At 46.5% G+C, this 24,484-nt stretch overlaps 1 protein-coding gene across 1 annotated transcript in view; it reads right to left on the bottom strand.

Moving 5' to 3' along the window:
- The window catches only part of REEP6 (receptor accessory protein 6), a 518,143-nt gene that overhangs the window by 283,208 nt on the left and 210,451 nt on the right, over window positions 1-24,484 (bottom strand). The window lies entirely within an intron of this gene.

Raw genomic sequence — 24,484 nt, 5'->3', positions numbered from 1 at the left:
GGACAAAAGGGATCTGGAAACCCAAAGATTTAATTTTAATACATCATGTTACAAATATCACATATATAGCTAATTTCTTGGAAGGGGCACACTGGACTGTACTTTGAAATTGCAGGTCCTGCTCTGAGCCCTAAAAAAAACAAAATGTCAGATTTCTCGGCTGATTCAAGACTGAAAACTGTACTTGTCTCTTAAAATTAAAAGCAGAGCAATTCCTATGTAATTTGCGACTTTCTCGATGATATCACAATCCATCATGTCACCACCCAGATTTCGAACTGTTCAGGTTCCAAATTCCAATGCCTTTGAAGCATTACTTCAGAAACGGCTAGATGAGAGTCCAGAAGCACCTTAGAGGACAATAAGATTGTCGGGATATGACCTCTTTTTTGTTTTGGTTTGGTTTTAAAAATTTGTGTGTGTGCATCTGGAAGTCATGGTGACCTCTGGTGACTGACCCCTACTGGAGACCTGGAGGATATTCAGAAAGATGGCTGAATAAAGCCTGCCCCTGTCCTCCTGACTGCTGGTATTCCGTGGAAGTCTCCCATCCAAGTACTTGCTAGGGTCGACCCTTCTTCGTGTCAAGAACCCCAGCAGTTCAATGATCACAAACACTCCATTCCATGAATAGCTATTTATTGATACATGACAGCCCAAGGCAGGACAGACTTTGTGAAAACTGACTCTGCGAGCTTTTGCCCTTCTCTTATAACCCTGGCTAAAACCGTTACGTTTTCAAAGGAAAGCAGGAAGCAACTTTTGAGACCAGGCAGAAAGAATGTGGTAACTGTTACATAGAGATGGGAGCAAGGCGAAGCAGAGGCACAGGAAAGTGAAAGTATTTCAGAGAGCAGGAGGGGGAAATGACAAGAGTCCTCTTGACACTTAGCTTCTAAAATCTGATGAGATCGGGCTTGCCTGGACTCTCCAGGCAGAAGCTCTGCCTAACAGGATTCATAGAGTTGGAAGGGATCTCCAGGGTCATCTAGTCCAACCCCTGCACAATGCAGGAAATTCACAAATACCTCCCTTCCCACACACCTCCAGTGACCTCTGTTCCATGCCCAGAAGATGGCAAAAAACCTCCAGGATCCCTGGCCAAACTGGCCTGGAGAAAAATTGCTTCCTGACCCCAAAGTGGCGACCAGCATTTCCCTGGGCGTGTAAGAAAGGGCCACGAGAAGTAGGCACTGGTGCAACCCTTCCTGCCCTCCATCTCATGATCTGCCACAGAATCAGCATGGCTGTCAGATGGCCATCTAGCCCAGGGATGTCAAACTCATTTGTTATGAGGGCCAGATCTGACATTAATGAGACCTTGTCAGGCCGTCCATGTGTGTGCTTTAAACTTTTAAAGGATACAAACAAACACAATATTTTTTAAAAAAAAACACCTTATAATGAAACATGCTTAAAACATTAACACATAAACATAAAAACATTAACACATAAACATAAAAACATTAAAACATTAAAACATAAAAAGGTGCTTTATTTGTATCTCTCCCTTGGGATCCAGAGAACTGGGCAAAGGAAGCTCTGGCTCTTTCCTTCCTTCCCCAGGGGACAGGAGGATCAGCCAATAGAAGTAAGAGAGTCTTGGCTCAGTAGCTCTGCTGTGTGATTGAGAGACCCCGGCAAAGCAATCTCTGCCTCCCCCACTTCCTCCCCAAGGGAGGAGTCTCATCCAATAGAGAAAATAGAGGTTTTGTACTGTGCAATTGAGTGAGCCTTGCAAAGCAAGCTGTGATGCAGAAGGGAGCCAGACAGAGGGAAAAGGAAGCACATGACAATCAGTTGCTTGGGGGCTTGATAGGAGTCCTCTGGGGGCTTGATTCGGCCCCCTGGCCACATGTATGACCCCCCCCCCCTGATCTAGCCTCTGCTTAAAAGCCTCCAAAGGAACCGCTCTGTTTCTTTTAACCTGTACAGCCAATCAAAGCCCTGCTGGGCAAAAGCCCACCCAGCCCCTTTCTAAAAGCACTCGGCGGGCACCAGTAAAGGTGTTGGCTGACTCCACAGTGCCCACAGGCACCATGTTGGGGAAATGCTGTGTCCTGAACCTAGAAGCAGTCAAGGCATGTGCTCCACCACTGACTCAGGGCTTGTCTGTATCATGCACTCTCTGACCTTATCCTTGCCCTGCTGCAGAGGACATAAATGCAACCAGGCTTTTTTTTTGTAGCAGGAACTCCCTTACTTATTAGGCCACACACCCCTGATGTAGCCAATCCTCCTGGAGCTTACAGTAGGCCCTGTAAGAAGAGCCCTGTAAGCTCTTGGAGGATTGGCTACATCAGGGAGTGTGTGGCCTAATATGCAAAGGAGCTCCTGCTACAAAAAAAAGAAGAAGAAGCCCTGAACGCAGCTTACAGAGAATAATGGAAGGTGGTTTCAGATGGCAATCCTGGATATAACCAGTTGGGTATCCATAAACACATCTTCATTTTCATCAGTGCGATGTGAGGCTTTCTTGGGATTTACGGTTTTTTTCTTCTTGGGATTTACGGGTTTTTTCCTCGCCCCAGGTCTTTAAAGCAGCTCTTTCACAGAGCAGCTTTGTCACTTCGTCAACACTTCGCCTCCTGATGGCTCAGCATGCCTCCAAAGGGCTCTGTCAACAGAGACACCCAAATCCCAAATCCTTTTTCAGCCTTCTGTCAATAGTCAAAGCCAGCTTCCTTGACAATTCCCCATTGGCCGTCCCCTTCAGCTCTCTGCTGGTCGAACAGGTATCCCTTTACCAAATGTTGACATTCTCCGATCAACCCTTCTGTCAAACATTGGCTTTGGGGAGGCCACACACGGTGGCATTTTGACAGATCTGGATTCTTGCTCCTTTGACTCCCGCATTCATGTTTCAATCGTCACCTTGACACAATAAGCCTCGGAGGTTACTTGAGAGGGGCTATCCTCATCAAACGCAGCCCCTTCCATCTCCCATACGGCCAGAGAGATGCAAAACTTCAAAAAAGCAGGAGCCAGCGAACACTGATGTACCTATTGGAAACTGTTGACCACTATCCTATTTAAGGGTCATTTTACTTCTTAGAAGCTTTCCGCTCCTTTCAATAGAGATAACCGATGACAAATGAAGCCTCTTTGAGCTTGCAGAGTCCTTCCTGCTTTCTCTCCCGCTCTTCTGGACAAAATAAATGGGCCACTGCCAGCTGGCGTCAACCGGTAGTGACCCAAAGTCAAAACTGATGTGGACCATCTGTGTGTCGAAGAGTTCTTAATCCAGAAAGAAGCCTCCACTCTGTCCTGAAAAGATGACTCCATTAACCGGATCCACATGATGCTGAACACACTGGTTTTTGCAGGGCTACAATGGGGTAATAACTATAGAAGAAGATGACCGTAGATTTATACCCCATCCTTCTCTCTGAATCAGAGTTTCAGAGTGGCTTGCAATCTCCTTTATCTTCCTCCCCCACAACAGACACCCTGTGAGGTGGGTGGGGCTGGAGAGGGCTCTCACAGCAGCTGCCCTTTCAAGGACAACCTCTGCCAGAGCTATGGCTGACCCAAGGCCATTCCAGCAGGTGCAAGTGGAGGAGTGGGGAATCAAACCCGGTTCTCCCAGATAAGAGTCTGCACACTTAACCACTACACCAAACTTGGCCAGTGTTTCAGTCCTTATTGCTGACTGAAATTTGTGCTCTCTGCCAACTCATGATCTTTTTTTTTTAAGATTTAAATTTCATTTTAAGAAAATAAATACATTCTCCAAACCAACAGACACATTATGGGCAAAAACAATATCAAATACAGAATTGTAAGATAAGTGACTAAGATAATCATCAGATTACAATCGCAGTAAATCTGTGGAATATACATGACTCGGAACTTTATCCATCAAAACCATATAATTTAACAAGGGTAGCCAAATCTCTGGAAAATCAGAATTACACTCAGCATCTGTTTTGATCATAGTATACATTTTTTTTCCATAACAAAAATATCTCCAGATATTATCAAATCATAAAGAAATTGATGGTGGTGATTTACATTTCCGACTAGATGATATAGCAGCTTGTGCTGCTGCTAGTAAAAATTCAATTAAAATTTTTGTTGGTTTAGGTACATTGACTCGTGATCTGAACGCAACCTGTCTCCCTCTTCCCAGTATTTTAATCTCTCATATGGGGTCTGTGTGTGTGCAATGTTAAGATTTGAATATCCCTGTTTGCATATGAGTAAGGGATCATTCACGCATTTGCCCACTGAGATTTGCTGGGGAGTCACACTTCAAAGAAGCAGAGAAATGCCGGCAGAGTGGTGGTGGTGATATTGTTGATCAGGGATATGCAACAGAGAACCTCCCCAGAGCAACGGCTCTGATTTGTAACAGCTCCCATTCCCACCAAAGAACAAAATAGAAGTCTCAATCACAGACTTTCGACATAAAGGATAGCTTAGTCCTTATACTGTATACTAGTTTTATTGTATTTAGTATAATTTTAATGTATCTATTGTATTTCTTGATGTTTCAGAATGTGACGTATTTTGTAAATTGTTACCCGCTCTGAGCCAGCTCCAGGACAACAGGCTCTATATCTAATAAAATCAATCAAGCAATATTATATTAATGGGGATAAACAGCTGAAGTTCCACTCAGGGGTGGCCAACAGTAGCTCTCCAGATTTTTTTTGCCTACAACTCCTATCAGCCCCAGCCAGCATGGCCAATGGCTGGGGCTGATGGGAGTTGTAGGCAAAAAACATCTGGAGATCTACCATTGGCCACCCCTGCTTATATAAGAACATAAGAAGAAGAGCCCTGCTGGATCAGATCAAGGGTCCATCTAGTCCAGCATCCTGTCTCACACAGTGGCCAACCAGTTCCTCTGGAGGATCCACAACGGAGCATAGAGATCAAGGCTTTCTCCTGATGTTGCCTCCTGGCTCTGGGATTCAGAGGCCTACTACCTCTGAATGTGGAGTTTCCCTTTAAGTCACCATGACTAGTAGTCACTGGTAGACCTATCTTCTATAAATCTGTCTAATCCCCTTTTAAAGCTGTCTATGCCTATGGCCATCACTATCTCCTCTGGCAGTGCATCTCACATTTTAATCATTTGCTGTGTAAAGAAGTTGTTTTCTTTTGTCTGCCATGAATCTACCGCCTATCAGCTTCATTCGATGCCTTCCAGTTCTAGTACTTGGGGAGAGGGAGAAAAAGTTCTCTTTGTCACCTCTCTCCACGTCCTGCATAATTTTATAAACCTCTATCATGTCCTCCCTCTTTTTCTTTTCTAAACTAGAAAGTCCCAGGCTCTTCAGCATTTCCTCAAAGGAGAGGGGCTTCAACCCCCTGCTTGTCTTGGTTGCCTTCTTCTGTACTCCCCCCCCCCCCCAGTTCTGCAATGTCCTTTTGGAGATACAGCGACCGGAACTGCACATAGCCTTCCAAATGAGGTCACACCATAGATATACGCATATATACAGGAGCATTATAATAGTAGCCGTTTTATTTTCAACCCTTTCCCTGATAATCCCTAACATAGACTTTGCCTTTTTCGGTCTCAGCAAGTTCAGACCCCACTTGAAGTTGGGGTTGGGGTTTTGCTTTTGTCCCAATGTGCATCACCTTACACTTACCAACACTGAACTTCATTTCCCACCAGGGCTTTTTTTGTAGCAGGAAGTTCTCCTGTGCATATTAGGCCACCCACTTCTGATGTAGCCAATCCTCCTGGAGCTTACAGTGGGCCCTGTACTAAGAGCCCTGGGAGCTCTTGGAGGATTGGCTACATCATGGGGGTGTGGCCTAATATCCAAAGAAGTTCCTGCTACAAAAAAAGCCCTGTTTGCCACATTGTTGCCCACTCACCCAATTTTTGGAGACTCTCTTGGAGCTCTTCGCTGTCAGCCTTGGTTTTCACCATCCTGAATAATGTGTCTTCTGCAAACTTGACCATTGTACTACTCACTCCTAGCTCCAGATTGTGTGGGAACAAATTAAATAGGCCTGGCACCAATACTAATCCTCATGGGACCCCACGCTTACCCCCCTCCATTGTGAGAACTGTCCACGATGGGTATAATAAGAGTTCATTATGGGAGTTACAGGAATGATCTTTGCCCTGCTACTTGAAACCTGTTACCTCTTGCTTAGGGATGGGCCAAGGGTGTGTGGCGTCACAGGCAAACTCAATGTCGGCTGCCCCCCGCCCCTGGGGGCCCTAGGTGTGCATGTGCGCCCACACCAAATGCCAGGCCGCCACCCCCCTCCCTTCCCTTCTGCGGCGCTACACTCCGATGCCCGCCCCCCCCCCGGCGTGCCCAGAGAAGTGCCACTAGAATCACCCCTACCTTCCCCCCCACACGCCACCATCACCACCCTGCCCTGCTACCTCCCCCCTTCCCTTCTGTGGCACCATGCTCCATGCCGCCACTCCCGGCACGCTCAGAGGAGCGCCGCTAGAATCGCCCCTACCCTTTTAGATGTGGCCCAGGCATCTCCGTGCTCTCTCTTGAGTGAGCACTCGATGAAGCTTCACACCCCCTCACTTCTGGTGGTTCTGGAAGCGAGGGGGGAGCGAAGCCTTATCGAGCGTTCTCTCAAGAGAGAGCACGGAGATGCCCAGGCCACGTCTAAAAGGGAAGGGGCGATTCTAGCGGCACTCCTCTGAGCATGCTAGGGGGGCGACAGCAGCAGTGGAGTGTGGTGCCGCAGAAGGGAAGGGGGGAGGAGGCAGGGTGGTGCAGGGATGGTGGTGTGAGGAGGGGGAGCAAACAAGGCATTTATCTTGGGTGTGGGGGAAGAGAGCCCAATTTGGCACTCCCTCTCCAGGCGCCCTAGGCAAATGCCTTGTTTGCCTAGTGGGCAAGCTGGCCCTGCTCTTCCTGTGAGTACCTCAGTGGTCAGCCCCTCCCAGGTCATGCTTAGAACCATGAGAAGTTGCAGTTTGTTCAGAAGCTGGCAAGCAGTTGCCACATCAACCCCCCCCCCCACAATGCCTTTCTCAGGGCTTTTTTTGTAGCAGGAACTCCTTTGCATATTAGGCCACACACCCCTGATGTAGCCAGTCCTCCAACAGGTGACAGTAGGCCCTGTCCTAAGAGCTCTGTAAACTCTTGGAGGATTGGCTACATCAGGGGTGTGTGGCCTAATATGCAAAGGAGTTCCTGCTACCAAAAAAATGCCCTGTCATTAATTAGGCATAAGTGGGAACTGCCTGCCATCCGCCTCATACAAATGAAACAGCTTTGCATTAGAACCCTCAGCATTGTGTTTTGCTTTGTTCTGAACACCGGCGAGGGGAGTTTGTTGTGTTTTTTTGCAATGTCCATGGCACAGTTGGCGGACGCTCAAGGTTCCATTGTCACATTCCAACCCCGACTGAAATTGGGGCCATCTCTATCATTAAAGCGACGAGGCCTATTTTAGGAAGTTGAAAACACGCTTGCGACGGAATCATAAAAGCCCATTTGGATGCTTGGCGGGCGAGCCGATGACATTTACAAGGTGGTACAGTGAAGAGCCCAGAAAACTGGAGCGAGAAGTGGGCTGGTCAGGCGTCGCTTGAGTTCCTACTGGTTTTACTTCAATTGAGCAAGGCAGCTGTCACCCAAAGCTGGGAGGGAAACTAGCAACAGAGACCATTTGACTCACATAAATGGGTGTTGGGAGGAGGTGTGGCTCTGTAAGTGCAACTTTAGAGTTTTCCCTATGGGGCTGCGCTAATAAGAATCCTGACATTCTGGCCCAGATATTTACCAGTTTGCTTCCTCCCCCTCCAGAAAACTAGGGTTGCCAAATCTGTGTCGGAAAATACCTGGAGACTTTGGGGGTGGAGCCAGGAGAGGGAGGGGTTTCGGGAGGGGAGGGGCCTCAGCGGAGTACAATGCCCTAGAGTCCACCCTTTCAAGCGGCCATTTTCTCCAGGGGAGCCAGCTGGAGATCAGCTATAAAAGTGGGAGATCTCCTCCAGGCCCCACCTGAAGGCTGTGCAATAGAGAATCATGGCAGAGAGTGACTGGAGATAAACCAAAGGTTTCCGTGAATGAGTCATTGAAAGCTGGATAAAGAGAAGGTGAAATGACGGATTAAAAGTACTGCCTCGTTGCTGCAAAGACTACTATCAAGATTATAAATCTGTCTACAAAACTGTGGAATACTGCACACTTTGAAATTTTATGAGACCCATTTCCCACTTACCCTACACTGCTCTGACATTCCTCCAATTTCCCACTATCTGCCCCAGGGCTTCAGCTTGTGTCGGTGTTTTTGTGTGGTAAACAGAAACCGCTAAAAACCAACACAAGCTGAAGCCCCGGGGCAGATAGTGGGAAATCGGAAGGACACCGTGCTGAAAAGAGGAATGTCAGAGCAGCGTAGGGTGAGTGGGAAATCGATCTGAATGTGAGGACCGGGTATTAGAAAACTGGACCTTGATTTGGGACTCTAATTGTTTACACGAAGGCCCCCTCTTTTTGTTCCGTTTGGTTAGGGTGGGTAACGTTTATGAGTGTGTACGGAAACAACTGGTGCTTGCGCAGGGGACGACCTTTACCTTTTTAATTTGATGAGTGTGATATTATATTTGATACATTTGTAAGGTTTTGGGGATATCGATTTATTTGTTTGAGGCTGGTTTTCACGGAAACCGTTGGTTTATCTCCAGTCACCCACCTGCAGGCTGGCGACCCTAATAATAACAAAGAAAGGCACAAGTGTGCATGATGGGGGATGGCTGGACATAATCACCTGGTTTTCAGGTGACTGGAAAACACTGCCAGCTAGAGGTCCTTTCCAGCAACATCCCAGTTCTTCACTATTAATGGCAAAAACATAGTGCTGTGTCTGTGGAGCACAGCTGCATGATTTTAGACGGGTCGCGGTCGCTTCTGCTCTGTTTTTCCGTGTTTGTTTTGTTGCTGGCTTCAAAACTGTTTCATATATTAAAGGGATTATTATAATTTTTTTTAGAACAATGACTGCTTTGACATTTGTCCCAAAGCACTTTGAAACAAAGCCTTTGAACAAAATAAAATTAGTAAAAAAGAAATTGGCCCAAGACTGTGTTCTGCTACCCTTCCGCAGCGGCCCCCATAACGTTTTGAGCATCCACGTCGCCCCAAATCAGAGAAGGGAGAGACGCTGGAGGACTGCAAGATGAAGGGACAGAAGCAAAGCTGGAAGCACGCTCAGTATGAAAGGCTGTGGAATGTGATAGCCTAGGTCAGGGGTCGCCAAACTTGCTTAACATAAGAGCCACATAGAATAAATGTTAAGTGTTTGAGAGCCACAAGACGGGGAGGGAGGGAGGGAGGAAAATAGATGGGGGAGAAAGGTGGAAAGAAAGCAACTTTAAATGCATTCTCCAAGCTACCAGTTGGCTTGGCTCGGAAAAGCAATTTAAGAGAAAAATGTCTTCTCCAAGCTTGCTGACAGGGCAGTGGGGGCTTTGAGAGCCACACAAAATGTGTGAAAGAGCCACATGCGGCTCCCAAACCACAGTTTGGCCACCCCTGGAACTAATGGAATGATTCAGTTTAAGGCCTCTGCTGCTACTGCTGCTGCTTCTTCTTCTTCCTTGAGTCAATCACAGTTCTCTTAGAGCTGTTCCTCTCAACAGCAGTTTCTGGCAGAGCTCTCTCAGCCCCACCTGCCTCACAGGGTGTCTTTTGCAGGGGAGGAAGATAAAGGAGACTGTAAGCCACTCTAAAACTCTGACATTCAGAGTGGACAGCAGGATATAAATCCAATATCATCATCATCTTCTTCTCCTCCTTTTAAATATAATCACATTATGACATCCTTGTGTTTGCTGACGATGAGAGAACTTTCAGACGCATGGCAGCTCTTTTCTGCTCATGACTGGGGGTGTGCAAGGAGAAGCACCTCCAGCCTCCCCACCATGACATTTCTACATCCTCAAACTGTCTTGCAAAGCTGTTATCGGCTCCATTGAGCAAAAGTCACATTTTGAAAATGAACTGACAGGATTTCACCCAACTTCTCTGTAAGGAGCATACTTACTTTGGCCTACCCAATGAGTGCAAAGCACTGGAATGAGCGACAAAAATTTGGTCAGTTGTCACTTGGGGAGCTGGAGCTGAGTCCACCGGGGAGGGGCTGCAGCTCAGCGGTGGAGCCACTGCTATGTATGTCAAAGGTCCCAGGTTCAATCTCTGGCATCTCTAGTTAAAAAGGACCAGACGTTAAGTGATGTGAAAGATCTCTACCTGAGACCCTAGAGAGCTGCTGCCAGTCTGCATAGACTGTACTCATTTTGATGGCCCAAGGGTGCCGTTCATGTAACACAACTTCATGCGTACTCACTTTATACATTAAGAGGTGTGTCAGGTTCCAAGGGTCCCGGTTCGGTGGAGGGAGGTGTTGGAGTAGGGATACCAAGTCCAGATCAAGAAATATCTGGGGACTTTGGGGATGGAGCAAGGAGACACTGGGGGTGGAGCCAGGAGCAAGGTGGTGACAAACATAATTGAACTCCAAAGGGAGTTCTGGTCGTCACATTTAAAGGGACCGCACACCTTTTAAATGCCTGGGAATAATGAAGGATAGAGGCACCTTCTTTTGGGTCTAATTGGTTAAGTGTGCGGACTCTTATCTGGGAGAGCCAGGTTTGATTCCCCACTCCTCCACATGCACCTGCTAGCATGGCCTTGGGTCAGCCATAGCTCTGGTAGGAGTTGTCCTTGAAAGGGCAGCTGCTGTGAGAGCCCTCTCCAGCCCCACCCACCTCACAGGGTGTCTGTCATGGGGGAGGAAGGGAAAGGAGATTGTGAGCCGCTCTGAGACTCTTCGGAGTGGAGGGCGGGATATAAATCCAATATCTTAATCTTACTTGAAACTTGGGGGATGTTTTGAAAAGAGGTACTTCATAAAACTGGACTCCTTGGTCCGGTCTACTTGAAACTTGGGGGACGTTTTGAAAAGAGGTACTGGATGCTATGCAGAAAATTTGGTGTCCCTGCCTCAAAAAACAGCCCCCCCCGAGCCCCAAATACCCACAGATCAATTCACCATTATATCCTATGGGAATCGATCCCCATAGGGAATAATGGAGTGCCCAAGAGACATTCCCCTCCGCTTTCTGATTACCTTTAAGGGAGGAGGGCCTCCAAACTGGGGGATTCCCTGCCTCCACCTGGGGATTGGCAACCCTGAGCTGGAGGCTCCGGGACATGCTTCATTGTCAGTATGCAACACCTCAGACCAAGGCTGCAGGGAGGTTAATGTCACCTGTAATCCCTCCCAGCCGCCACCCAACCCTTTCTTCTCTCTCTCTGTACCTCCGGCATCTCTGGCTATAGGCTCTTCCTCCCACATACTGAACATTAAATTTCCGTCCCTGTGCCCACTTCCCCTCCCCTCCACCAATCCCCATGATTCTTTAATACTACAACTCTCTAACTCGGAAGCTGACTCTTTAACAGGGGAGTGGGGCTGGTAGAATTCCCTCTGCTCCATCTGTGTCAACGGCAGTATCAACTGGTCGCTGTGGGGCATCTGGGCCGGGGCCACAGCATCAAGTAGGGGTTCCACGCCGGAGGAATGTGCGGCGGTCAACTCTTTGTTGTTGCTGAGGCCGGTGGCAACAGGCTCTCCCGTGGTCAGGAGGAGGCTGACTAAGTCCTTACAAAAAAGGTAGTCCCCTGTGCAAGCAACCAGTCGTTTCCGACTCTGAGGTGATGTTGCATCACAACGTTTTCATGGCAGACATTTTCATGGCAGGCTTTTTACCGAGTGGTTTGCCGTTGCCTTCCCCAGTCAGCTACACTCTCCCCCCCCGGCACTCATTTTTTACTGCACTCGGAAAGATGGAAGGCTGAGTCAACCTTGAGCCGGCTACCTGAACTCAGCTTCCACTGGGATCGAACTCAAGCTATGAGCAGAGAGCTCAGACTGCAGTACTGCAGCTTACCACTCTGCGCCACGGGGCTCCCTGACTGAGTCCGTAGTCCGGTGAAAAAAACGCGGACCCCGGACAAGGTGATGCCATTTTTTAAAAAAAATTTTAAAAAATTTATTGTTATATATTCCAACACCAATCCACCTCTGTGAGAGTCCCAGGCCATAGATACATTATAATATTCCATAAATTTATAACTATTAACATTTCATCCAAATACAACTCCATCACTCTATTTAAACATCTTATCCATTCATTTTCTTATTAACCAACCAATCGTCTTAAATTGTTTAAACTTTTCCAAATATCTCACCATCTTCCTAAACCACCCCTCCTCCTGTTCCCTAACCTTTAATCCGTTCATTCTTCCTATCTTCATCGTTAAATACTCCAAAATAAGATCAAATCCGTCAGTTCTAAGGGAAATCAACCCTGACTGTTCACTGGAAGGTCAGATGCTGAAGCTGAAGCTCAAATACTGTGGCCACCAAATGAGAAGGGAGCACTCGCTGGAAAAGATCCTGATGCTGGGAAAGACAGAAGGCAAAAGAAGAAGGGGACGGCAAAAGATGAGATGGCTGGACGGTGTTACTGATGCAACCAACATGAATTTGAGCAGACTTCGGAGGATGGTGGAAGACAGGAGGGCCTGGCGTGACTTTGTCCATGGGGTCGCAAAGAGTCGGACTCGACTGTGCGACTGAACAATAACAACATAAGGACATGCTTACTCAGTTGGTTAAGGACTCTGAATTTCTCAGCCATTGATTGTGGGAGTCATTATTCACTCAGGAATCAAAGAAGCAGTGCCAGAAAATAAAAAGTATTTCTGACTTCCGAGAGCAGCCAGTCCAAGGACTTTCTGACTTACCCAGAAGATAAGTGAAGTCCTCTTTGGAACAGCTTCAGACAAAGAATTTTGGGTGTTTGGGAAAAGAAGCCCGGGACCATGGGAAATGTCCACCAAAACAGCTGGAGACTGGTGGAGCCATGATTCATGCCAGATGTGTCCAGACAGAGGAAAGTAAAGGATAACAGAAGCCAAAATGGCTAAGTAAAGACTGGGCAAACAACAAGCAGTGAGCAAAAACAGGCTTTTAAGATCGTAAACATTGGATGGGTTTTGTGTTGGAAATAAAGCAAATTAAAAGAGGAAGCTCACAGTGAATGAATAAGATGGAAATTAAACAAATATTTTGGATGGGAAAGTCCTCTAGGATGTTTCCAGGAATTAGGAGAGGAAAATACAGGCCTGGATATGAGAAGTCTGTCAAAGAATTTTTTCTAATGCATAAAAATCTTGATGCAACTTGTTCTAAGAAGTCTTAATTTTCAAGACCTTCGTGTGCAATTGAGGTCCATAAACTGAATTCGTCCCCCAGGGCCTTCAAGTTCTTGTTTTCAAGGAATCTTCTCTACATCAATCAATCTGCCAAGGAGCTCTCCAACTTCTGTGAAATGGAACCAACTTGCAGAGGAATCTGAGTTGGATTGCCAGCCCCTCCCCCACCCCGGCCACCTGCAGAAGATTGGGGAGGGGAGGGGTGCCAGATCCAGGTTGGGAAGCTCCTGGAGTTATGGGGGAGGAGCCTGGGGACATCACGTGGGGTGCAATACCATAGAGCCCACCCTCCAAAGCAGCGGTCCACAACCTTTTTGGCACCAGGGACCGGTTTTGTGGAAGACAATTTTTCCACGGACCGGGTGGGGGGCAGCGATGGTTTTGGGATGATACAATTGTACACTTTATTTTGGTGTGGTGGTTAAGTGCACGGACTCTTGTCCGGGAGAACCAGGTTTGATTTCCCATTCCTCCACTTGCAGGAGTGGCCTGGAGTCAGCCATAGCTCTCGCAGAACTGTCCTTGAAAGGGCAACTTCTGGGGAGAGCTAGGGCCGGATTAACAATTAAGCCAAGTAGGTACTGGCCTATGGGCTCCCAGGCCTTTAGGGGCCCCAGGTCAGCTTCTCCTCCTGCTTTCAGCCCTCAGAGCCTGCACGCACAGCCAGCGACTGAGCTGCTCTTTGCCTGACTTGCCTGGTGCGGCTGCTGCTGGCATTGTCGCCAAGGTTGCCTCTCTCTGCCTCTCCCCCGCAGCTTCGTCAAAGGGGCTTTTGAGAAGGTGTCTGAGATAATTTGCGAGGGCCCCCCACCCGAGATGTTGATTGCCTAGGGGCCTCCACAGGGTTTAATCCAGCCTTGGGGAGAGCTCTCTCAGCCCCACCCACTTCACAGGGGGTCTGTTGTGGAGAAGGAAGAAAGAGATCGTGAGCCACTCTGAGATTCAGAGCGGAGGGCAGGATATAAATCCAGTGTCGTCATCTTCTTCTTCTTCTTAATTATTAATTATTATTACTACATTGTAATGTATAATGAAATAATTATACAACTCACGGACCGGTTGCTAACAGACCACGGACCAGGGGTTGGGGACCTGTGCTCCAAAGCATCCGTTTTCTTCAGGGGAACTGACCTCTGTAGCCGAGAGAGGAGCTGCAATTCCAGGGTATCCTCAGATCCCACCTGGAGGCTGGCATCCCTGAATCTGAGGTATGTCTGAGGACGCACACTCTTTTCATGCTAAGCTTCATGCAAGCCTAGCAAAACCCATCCATGTCCCCAGGACTTTTTTTTTTTTTGTAGCTGGAACTCCTTTCCATATCAAGCCACCCGCCCCTGATGTAACCAGTCCTCCAAGAGTGTCAAGTACTGCACAGTTTTCATTAATGATAAGCTCTCTATGCAGTCATAGAAACTTTATTCATATAACAGAGCTGTCTCAGGCAAGATAGAACTAAAGAGCTAGGTTACAGACAATACCCAAGCGTTCCACATCTCTCAGGGAGAGAAAGAATGCATGTAAGTTTCATAGACAAAATATGCATGATTAGCCAGCCAGCTGCCACTTAGGGTTGCCAATCCCCAGGTGAGGGCAGGGGATCCCCCGGTTTGGAGGCCCTCCCCCTGCTTCAGGGTCGTCAGAAAGCGGGGGGAAGGGAGGGGAATGTCTGCTGGGAACTCTGTTATTCCCTATGGAGATTTATTCCCATAGAAAATAATGGAGAATTGATCCACGGGTATCTGGGGCTCTGGGGGAGCTGTTTTTTGAGGTAGAGGCACCAAATTTTCAGTACAGCATCTAGTGCCTCTCCCCAAAATATCCCCCAAGTTTCAAAACGATTGGACCAGGGGGTCCAATTCTATGAGCCCCAAAAGAAGGTGCCCCTATCCTTCATTATTTCCCTTGGGAGGAAGGCATTGAAAAAGTGTGCCATCCCTTTAAATGTGATGGCCAGAACTCCCTTTGGAGTTCAATTATGCTTGTCACAGCCTTGATCTTGGCTCCACCCCTAATGTCTCCTGGCTCCACCCCCAAAGTCCCCTGGCTCCACCCCCAAAGTCCCCAGCTATTTCTTAAATTGGACTTGGCAACCCTACTGCCACTACAAGCACAATAGCCCAGTGTTACAGAATCTGATTCTGAACCAACATGGAAGTGCTTATGGCAAGGAAACACTTTGTCAAAGAGCTTACAGGGCTCTTAGTACAGGGCCTACTGTAAGCTCCAGGAGGATTGGCTACATCAGGAGAGTGTGGTCTAATATGCAAAGGAGGTCCTGCTAGAATTCCTTACAGGGCTCTTTGTACAGGGCCTACTGTAAGCTCCAGAAAGATTGGCTACATCAGGGGGTGTGGCCTAATATGCAAAGGAGTTCCTGCTACAAGAAAAGCCCTGCTTGTCCTTCATGGAAAGAACATGACATTCTCTTGTCACTAAGCATCACACGACGTGAAGTCTTTTAAGAGAAGCTGCTGACCGTGATTGATCTTCTCATTAAGGAACTCCAGGTAAGATTCTGAGAAACAAAATGGCTCCCTGGGATACCACTGGCTCTCCCTGATCTTGGAGTCAATCCAAGGCCATGTGGATGGCCATATGTGATATAGTTAAGAACCAGGGTGGTGTAGTGGTTAACAGCAGCAGGCTCTAATCTGGAGAACTGCGTTTGATTCCCCACTTCTCTTCCACATGAAGCCTGCTGGGTGATTTTGGGCCAGCCATGGTTCTCTCAGGACTCTCTCAGCCCCACCTGGCTCACAAGGTGCCTGTTGCGGGGAGGGGAAGGGAAAGGCAATTGTAAGCTGCTTTGAGACTCCTTAGGGTAGAGAAAAATGGGGTATAAGAACTAATTCTTCTATACTCAAATACAGGACCTGTTCTTCCGCTCCGAGTCCTTGAACTCAAGATCTCGTTAAAGCATTACACATACTGCTGATATCCACAAATAGATCCCCCTAACCTGGGCTTTTTTTGTAGCAGGAACTCCTTTGCATATTAGGCCACACCCCTATGATGTAGCCAATCCTGAGCTGCCCTGAGCCTGCTTCGGTAGGGAGGGTGGGATATAAATCAAATAAAGTAAAGTATCCTCCCGGAGCTTACAGTAGGGCCCTGAACTAAGAGCCCTGTAAGTGCTTGGAGGATTGGCTACATCAGGGGTGTGTGGCCTAATATGCAAAGGAGTTCCTGTTGCAAAAAAAAGCCCTGCCCCTAACTAATTGGGAAAGGAATCGTATACAACTGGAACAGCCTAAGAATGTTAAAACAGGGCATCTATAGCAGAAGCTCATGTCTCAAAGAGAACGGCCTGAGGTTTAAGCTGCCAGCAGAAATAGTTTGTTAATTACACCCTTTTTTCCCCATTAAACATAATCATTGCTTTGATAGCCTTGGCCCCTGGGTGGTTTTGCTTGTGAGATCTGACAAGCCATGGCAAAAGAGAATTTACCAAAATAAACTAAGAGGAATCGCAACAGCTACACCGTGCTGCACAGACCTTTCCCCTCCTCCCCACTCAAGGAGAAAGAATCAGAAATTTAAAAGGCCACCTTAAATTAGTGCAATCTATTGGCTTTGCCTGCTTCCTGAAATATCCAGCAGGTAGACAAGGTGGTGAAAACCAAAGTCCCAGTAGCTGGACTTCTGAAAGCCTACACAGGAAGAGCGAAGGAAGAAAATCCAGAATGGAATTCCCATTTAGACTATTCCACCATAGCAACCAGGAGCTTATTCTCTTGCTCATATGAAACGCTGAATGGTGAAAAAGGCCCAGCCAGTGAGCTTAAGACAGACCTTTAGTTAAAGCTGAGCCCCCAAATTTTCCAACATCTTGTATTCTGTATTAAGGGAAACTGCTTATAGAGAAGACCAAAGTTTGAGTCCAGTTACACCTTTAAAACTAACAAATTCTGGGTATAAGCTTTTGTGTGCACAAACACCAGTGTGTGCACACGAAAGCTTATACCCAGAATTAAATTTTTGTTTGTCTGAAAGGTACCAATGGACTCCAATTTTGTTCTATTGCTTCAGACCGATTTAGGGTTGCCAATTCCCAGCTGGGAGCAGGGGATCTCCGTTTGGAGGCCCTCCACACGCTTCAGGCAGGGTCATCAAAAAATGGGGGGGAGGGAAATATCTGCTGGGCACTCCATTATTCCCTATGGAGACCGATTCCCACAGAGTATAATGGAGAATTGATCTGTGGGTATCTGGGGCTGTTTTTTGAGGCAGAGGCACCAAATTTTCAGCATCCAGTGCCTCTCCTCAAAACACCCCCCAAATTTCAAAAAGATTGGACCAGGGGGTCCATTTCTATGAGTCCCAAAAGAAGGTGCCTCATCCTTCATTATTCCAAATGGAGGGAAGGCATTTAAAAGGTGTGTGGTTCCTTTAAATGTGGCGGCCAGAACTCCCTTTGGAGTTCAATTATGCTTGTCACAACCTTGTTCCCAGCTCCACCCCTAATGGCTCCTGGCTCCACCCCCAAAGTCCCCAGATATTTCTTAAGTTGGACCTGGCAACCCTAACACAGCTACCCACCTGCTTATTGATTAGATTATGAAAGCAACCTTTTTATTTATTCAAGCTCTATGTCTCTTGTTTTCTTACCGGAATTAAGTTTAAAAGTGCACCAAGATGGTGTCAAGGTTGCAAGACTGTAAACTGACAAAATTAACATCACAACTATTTCATTTTGTCCTCAAAAGGCAGGTACTTTGAAGCACCTGAGTTCAAAGCTCAAATTGTGAATCTGCTACAGCTGAAGGTCAGACTTCTGTGGTGTACACAGCTGCATTTTGGAGTGTTTACTAATATTCTATAACAGCACCACAACAAGAATAGCATAAACATTGTATTTTGCTGAAGAAATTCTGAAGTGGGTCTGGACAATGTGATGAAAAGGATTTTGGAGAAGATACATCAAAGAGTATATCACCACAGAAAATACTGATTGCAATCACACACACAATAATGCACTTTGAATCCACTTTTCAACTGGATTTTTCCAGTTCACACAATAAAATGCAGTTGGAAAGTGCACTGAAAATGGATTGAAAGTGCATTATTTAGTGGGTGTGATTGCAGACCGTTTTATACCCAGCCATCAAAAAAAAAAAAAAAAACTCTTGGTGGTTGTTGCTTGGCAAAGAGCTCAAGTATTTTCTGTTAGCAACCTGTAACCATACTCAGAGAACTGCCGTATTCCAGGATTCTCTGGAAAGGGGATGGCTATTAAGCCAGTTTAAGTCTGTTGTGTGGACACATCCTCCATGCTGAGATGTTTACTGTGAACCTTTTTCCTGCAAAGTTAATTTTCCCTTTTCTTACAAGAACAGGTGAGAAAAGTAATGTCCTTTCCCTCCTCTGAAACAAACAGAAAAGATATTGAAAATTAATGCCAGTGTGGAGTGCTGGCTGGGGTTGGATGAGAAGACCTGGGTTCATAGCCCGACTGTGCCATGACTAAGGTGCTGGGAGGACAAAATGGAGGAGGGAATAACTGTGTATACTGGCATGAGCTCCCTGGAGAGAGGGCAGGATAAAAATGTACACAAGGAACAAACGATATGTTCCTGGGGATTTCGTGGCGGAGCCTAGGGAAGGGGGGTTGGGGAGAGACTTCAAAAGGGTATTATGCCATAGGGCAGAAGTGGCCAAACTTGCTTAAAATAAGAGCAACACAGAATAAATGATTGAGAGCTGCAAGACATGAACATCAGATGTTTGAGAGCCATAAGACGAAGGAAGGAAGGAAGGAAGGAAGGAAGGAAGGAAGGAAGGAAGGAAGGAAGGAAGGAAGGAAGGAAGGAAGGAAGGAAGGAAGGAAGGAAGGAAGGAAGGAAGGAAATAGATAGGGAGAGAGAGATGGAAAGAAAGCAACTCCAAGCCGCAAGCTGGCTTGGAGAAGTGATTTAAAGAGACAAATGCCTTTTCCAAGCTAGTCAATGGGGCAGTGGGGGCTTCAAGAGCCACACAATATGTGTGAAAGAGCCACATGAAAGAGCCAAGTGTTTGAAAGAGCCAAGCTGCAATTTGGCTGCCCGTGCCATAGAGTCTATCAGGGCTTTTTTTGTAGAAAAAGCCCAGCAGGGAATCATTTGCATATTAAGCCACACCCCAATTTCACCATCGCTTCACACAGGGCTTTTTTATACAGCTGGAACTCAGTTGCATATTATGCCACACCCCGATGCCAAGCCAGCCGGAACTGCGATCCTGTGCATTCCTGCTCAAAACACCCCCCCTGGAGTCTATCCTTCACAGCAACTGTTTTCTCCAAGAGAACTGATCTTTGTGGCCTAGGGATGCCAGCCTCCAAGGGGGACCTGGGGATCCCCCAGAATTACAGCTTGTCTCCAGACTACAGAGATCAGCTACCCTGGAGAAAATGGATGATGTGGAGGGTGAACTCTATAGCTTGTACCCCACTGAGGTCCCTTCCCTCCCCAGGCTCTATCCCTGAATCTCCAGGAGTTTTCCAACCCAGATCTGGCAACCCTACCCCTCCATCCCCCCCTGGTGGCCAGGAGGGACATGGCAACCCTAGAGCAGCTGCAGATCCTGGAGCTCTCCAGGCCCCACCTCGATGCCGGAAACCCTTCTCCAGGTCTTTATTCTTCCACGCACCACTGATGAAAAACCCGGCTCAGCCATGATCAGGAAAGCCTCCCTCCTGCTTTGCTTCTTTCTTGACGAATCCCTCAAGACTGGTCTCTGTTTTGACACTAAATGTGAACTCTCCCTTGGCCGGATTAACTTTCAGTTGCATACCCACCAGGCCATGTCGCTTTCCCTAATCTAATGACCCCCCACTGCTTGGGGAACAGGGGGTGAAGCACAGGCAGACCTGCTCAGCGAGTTCAAAGGAAACCTTCTCAGGAGCCTGACTTGTGCATGCTTCCCAGTCCCACAAAGTGCTGAGTGACAGAAGATTGGCTTGAAGGTCTCCCAAGCACGTTCTTTGTGCGTGCATGCAAAGAAGCAAGCAGTGCAAAAGTTGTATGCTGCCCTCTCCAGTTGGAAACATCCCATGATCCATGTTTTTCAGAGCAGACCTGGTCTTTAGAAACTATATCCTTTTTCATACCCCCCGTCCTGCAAATTTTGGAGCTGCTGCCCTTTATGATGTCAATTTTCCTGAAAGTAGAGAGGTGTGAACTTTCGGGTTCCCAGAGGGATTTTGCAAAAATCATACTGAAATTCCTTTGGCTTCCTTTCGGATCCCTCAGATGTGTTTCGCCTCAGGAGGGACATAAAATTTTTTATTTCAAGTTTAAATGAGATGTCCAAGTACTGAGAGCTTTGCACCGATTTGATCACAAGCGCATCTTTCAACCATATGTGGTGCTGTGGTCTTCCGCCAAGTATCACTGTTGTAAATTTTATTATCATTAATAGCACGCAGTTCCTGTTAAGAGATTAATTAAATCTCTTTAAAAGTCACCTTCTTTCAAAATATTGCCAATGTTATAGCCTGAAGAAGTAGTCATGTATAGTCTATATCTTCCTGCCAAATGATAAAGGAATATTTTTGGCATAGGTTAGGTACAGTTATCTGACACATTTTGTGGTAGAACACATGAAAAAACTGGCAGCTCATTACATATCTCATTACATATCCTTAATCCATTTTCACTATATTTTAATGTACTCTTTTTTTTTATGGCAAACTAGAATGATGCTTATAATATATGTTACACGTTAAAAGTAAATTAGGTGGACAAGAACAACACTAGGAAATAATTTCCTTTTTGTTTTACCTAGACTTGTAGCAAAAGCAATTAACAGGCAACTTTTATTACCTTTTATTGGTTTCCCACACAAATGCTATCCAGACCAAATCGTCTTCCAATTCATTATACTGTTTTGCCATCTGATCCTAACTTTGTTTCAGTTTACACTCTTAACCCACCAGCTATACGTATTTCAGCCCACTGTACCCCATCCCCTCGCCTGAAGAAGTGCGCATGCATACGAAAGCTTACATTCTGAATAAAACTTTGTTGGTCTAAAAGGTGCTACTGGACTCCTACTTTGTTCTACTGCTTCAGACCAACACAACTGCCCACCAGCTGTATGCAACTGAAATTGCCCAGTTCAGCCTGTAAAACCAGTCATTTGCTCCTAATTCACTTTGAATCTGTGTTACAGAAGAAAGCAGGGCCTTTGTTTCCCGGGAAACTTCCTGAGACCACGGATTCCCTCGGAAAGCCCCCTGGCAACCAGCCATCACGACTCAGGGACCTCCTGAAAACATCTAGAGCAGGGGTGGTCAAACAGCAGCTCAGGAGCCACATGTGGCTCTTTCACACATATTGTGTAGCTCTTGAAGCCCCCACTGCCCTGCCAGCTGGCTTGGAGAAGGCACTGATCTCTTTAAATCACTTTGCCAAGCCAAGCCAGCCAGCAGCTTGGAGAATGCATTTAAAGTTGCTTTTTTTCCTGCCTCTTTCTTCCTCCCCATCTATTTAACTTCCTTCCTCCCTCCCTTCTTTCAAACATCTGACGTTCCTGTCTTACAGCTCTCAAACATCTGACATTTATTCTGTGTGGCTCTTACACTAAGCAAGTTTGCCCACCCCTGATCTAGAATGACCTGCTGAGAAGGTATCCTAACTCAGTACTAGATCAATAACAAAATAACTGGATAGAAACCCTGGAGCTATGTTACATCCAGGCCTCAGATTCAGCACGAGCTCACAGGAGCGCAGCTCCTGAACCTGATGGTTCCCCCGTCTTCCTCCCCACCTACCTTGTCCATTGTATAGCAGGTGCAGCTGCATAACAATCCCTGGATTAGGAAAGCAGCCAGCCACCAGGGGCTTTGCCACACTCCCAGCAGCCCTCATTAACCCCTGGAGAGCCCATGCCACCCTTTCTCCACTTCCTATGTGATTTTAGGTGGCGGGTGGCTTGCTGGCCTTTTGACTGGGGGGTGGGGGGGGTGCCCCAAGAGACCCCCAGGTGAGTGGATCTCTAGCCAGCCCAAGCAAGTCTCGCTCGCCCGGGGCTCTCCTTTCTTGCATTGGGTTGTTTTTGGCTGGGGTGGCAGCATATGCTAATTGTTATGCTAATGAGCTCCACCACCAATTTTTCTACAAAACGACACCAGGTCATATCCATATGATCTAGCACATGGGGAAGAGATTAAGAGAAATAACCCAGAGAAAAAGTTTGTGCTAAGTGAATCTGTCTGTCTATCAGTTGGACAATGAAGAAAGCTGACAGGAAGAAAGTGGATTCCTTTGAAATGTGGTGTTAGAGGAGCGTTTTACAGATACTTCAGCCAAAAAGTCAAATAAGTGAGTCCTAGACCAAATCAAGCCTAGAACTGAAGTGGCTAAACCGAGGCTATTGTACTTTGGTTACATTGTGAGATGACCAGAGTCAGTGGAAAAGACAATTATGCTAGGAAAAGTTGAAGGCTGCAGGAAAAGAGAAAGATCCAACATGAGATGGGTTGACTGAATAAAAGAAGTCAAGGCTCTCCTTTTGCAAGACCTGAGAATGGCTGCTAACAACAAGATGTCTTGGAGAATGTTAATTCATAGGGTTGCCATTAGTCGGAAGTGACTTGACAGCACTTCACACACACACAGGCTTATAGGTTTATTATAAAAGACAGAACAAGGGAAAGGGTAGTTGAATTCAAAGTGATGGGGAAAAGGCAAAATGAAATACAGGGAAAAGGCACACAACAACACACACAGCCTTTCAAATAAAAAGCAATACACTTTATCTAGGCTGTAGCAGGTCCCTTAGAGCATGTGCAGAGTTCTTTGTAGGAACAAAACGTTGGCAGAGCCTCAAATCCCTTCTCAACTTCCTGTGGACTCATTTTCATTGAAGACTGAAGACAAGAGGAAATTCAAAATGTCCAGCTACTTATGGCCAATGAAATACAGGGAAAAGGCACACAACAACACACACAGCACACAGCCTTTCAAATAAAAAAGCAATACACTTTATCTAGGCTGTAGCAGGTCCCTTAGAGCATGTGCAGAGTTCTTTGTAGGAACAAAATGTTGGCAGAGCCTCGAATCCCTTCTCAACCTCCTGTGGACTCATTTTCATTGAAGACTGGAGACAAGAGGAAATTCCAAATGTCCAGCTATTTATGGCCAATGGAATCTGGCCTACGTCAGCCTCCTCTCTAACAGGGGTGAGTTGATTTCACCAATTCCACACAGTCGCATCACTTCTTCAGATGAGGGGATCAGGTACAGTGGCACCCCACCCAAGTACAGAGACACTTTCCTGCTTTTTCTTCCCTCCCAAACCCGCCAATTTATTTGCCTCTGCCCACCACAGCCTTCTTTACCCCTCCCCTTTCTCGCTCACTCTTGTCCCCTCAAGACCAACTAAGTTTTATTCAGAATGTAAGCTTTTGTATGCTTTTAAGCAGGCTTCATCAGACAAAATGGGAATGGCAAGCAGCAATTCTTAATGTAAGTGGGCAGTGAGCTGGTATGTAGAATCAAGGGATTGTTTTTAGCAGATTAAAAGAATCACAAATAGGGATCTGTTTTGTTAGTGTTATAACAAAGCAGGGCTGAAATGCTGTAAATCTAGGTAACACTGTGGCTTTCTTAGTTTAAATAGAGGGCATGGTTTCTCAAGAGGTTATAACATCCATTATAGTATGCCATTAGAAAAAAAAGGATTAGAAAACATTATAGTTTGCCATTAGAAAACTATAATGGATGTTATAACCTCTTGAGAAACCATGCTCTCTATTTAAACTAACAAAACCAGGTTACCTACATTTATGGCACTTCACACCTACAACAGCAGCCGGCTTCTTATCACCCTCCAGTGTTACATATGAACATATGAAGCTGCCTTATACTGAATCAGACACTTGGTCCATCAGTCAGTATTGTCTTCTCAGACTGGCAGCGGCTCTCCAGGGTCTCAAGCTGAGGTTTTTCACACCTATTTGCCTGGACCCTTTTTTGGAGATGCCAGGGATTGAACCTGGGACCTTCTGCTTCCCGTCCCTCCCCTCCCCTGTTGTTTCAGCCCTGCTTTGTTCTAACACTAACAAAACAGATTCCTATTTGTGATTCTTTTAATCTGCTAAAAACATTCCCATGATTCTACATACCAACACACTGCCCACTTATATTAAGAACTACTGCTTGCCATTCCCATTTTGCCTGATGAAGTTTGCTTAAGAGCATACGAAAGCTTACATTCCGAATAAAACTTAGTTGATCTTAAAGGTGCACTTGTCTACCGCTTTGTTCTAT

This window comes from Heteronotia binoei, chromosome 2 (assembly GCF_032191835.1).
Source record: "Heteronotia binoei isolate CCM8104 ecotype False Entrance Well chromosome 2, APGP_CSIRO_Hbin_v1, whole genome shotgun sequence".
NCBI lineage: Eukaryota > Metazoa > Chordata > Lepidosauria > Squamata > Gekkonidae > Heteronotia > Heteronotia binoei.
This window is presented reverse-complemented; position numbering and strand designations above follow the sequence as displayed.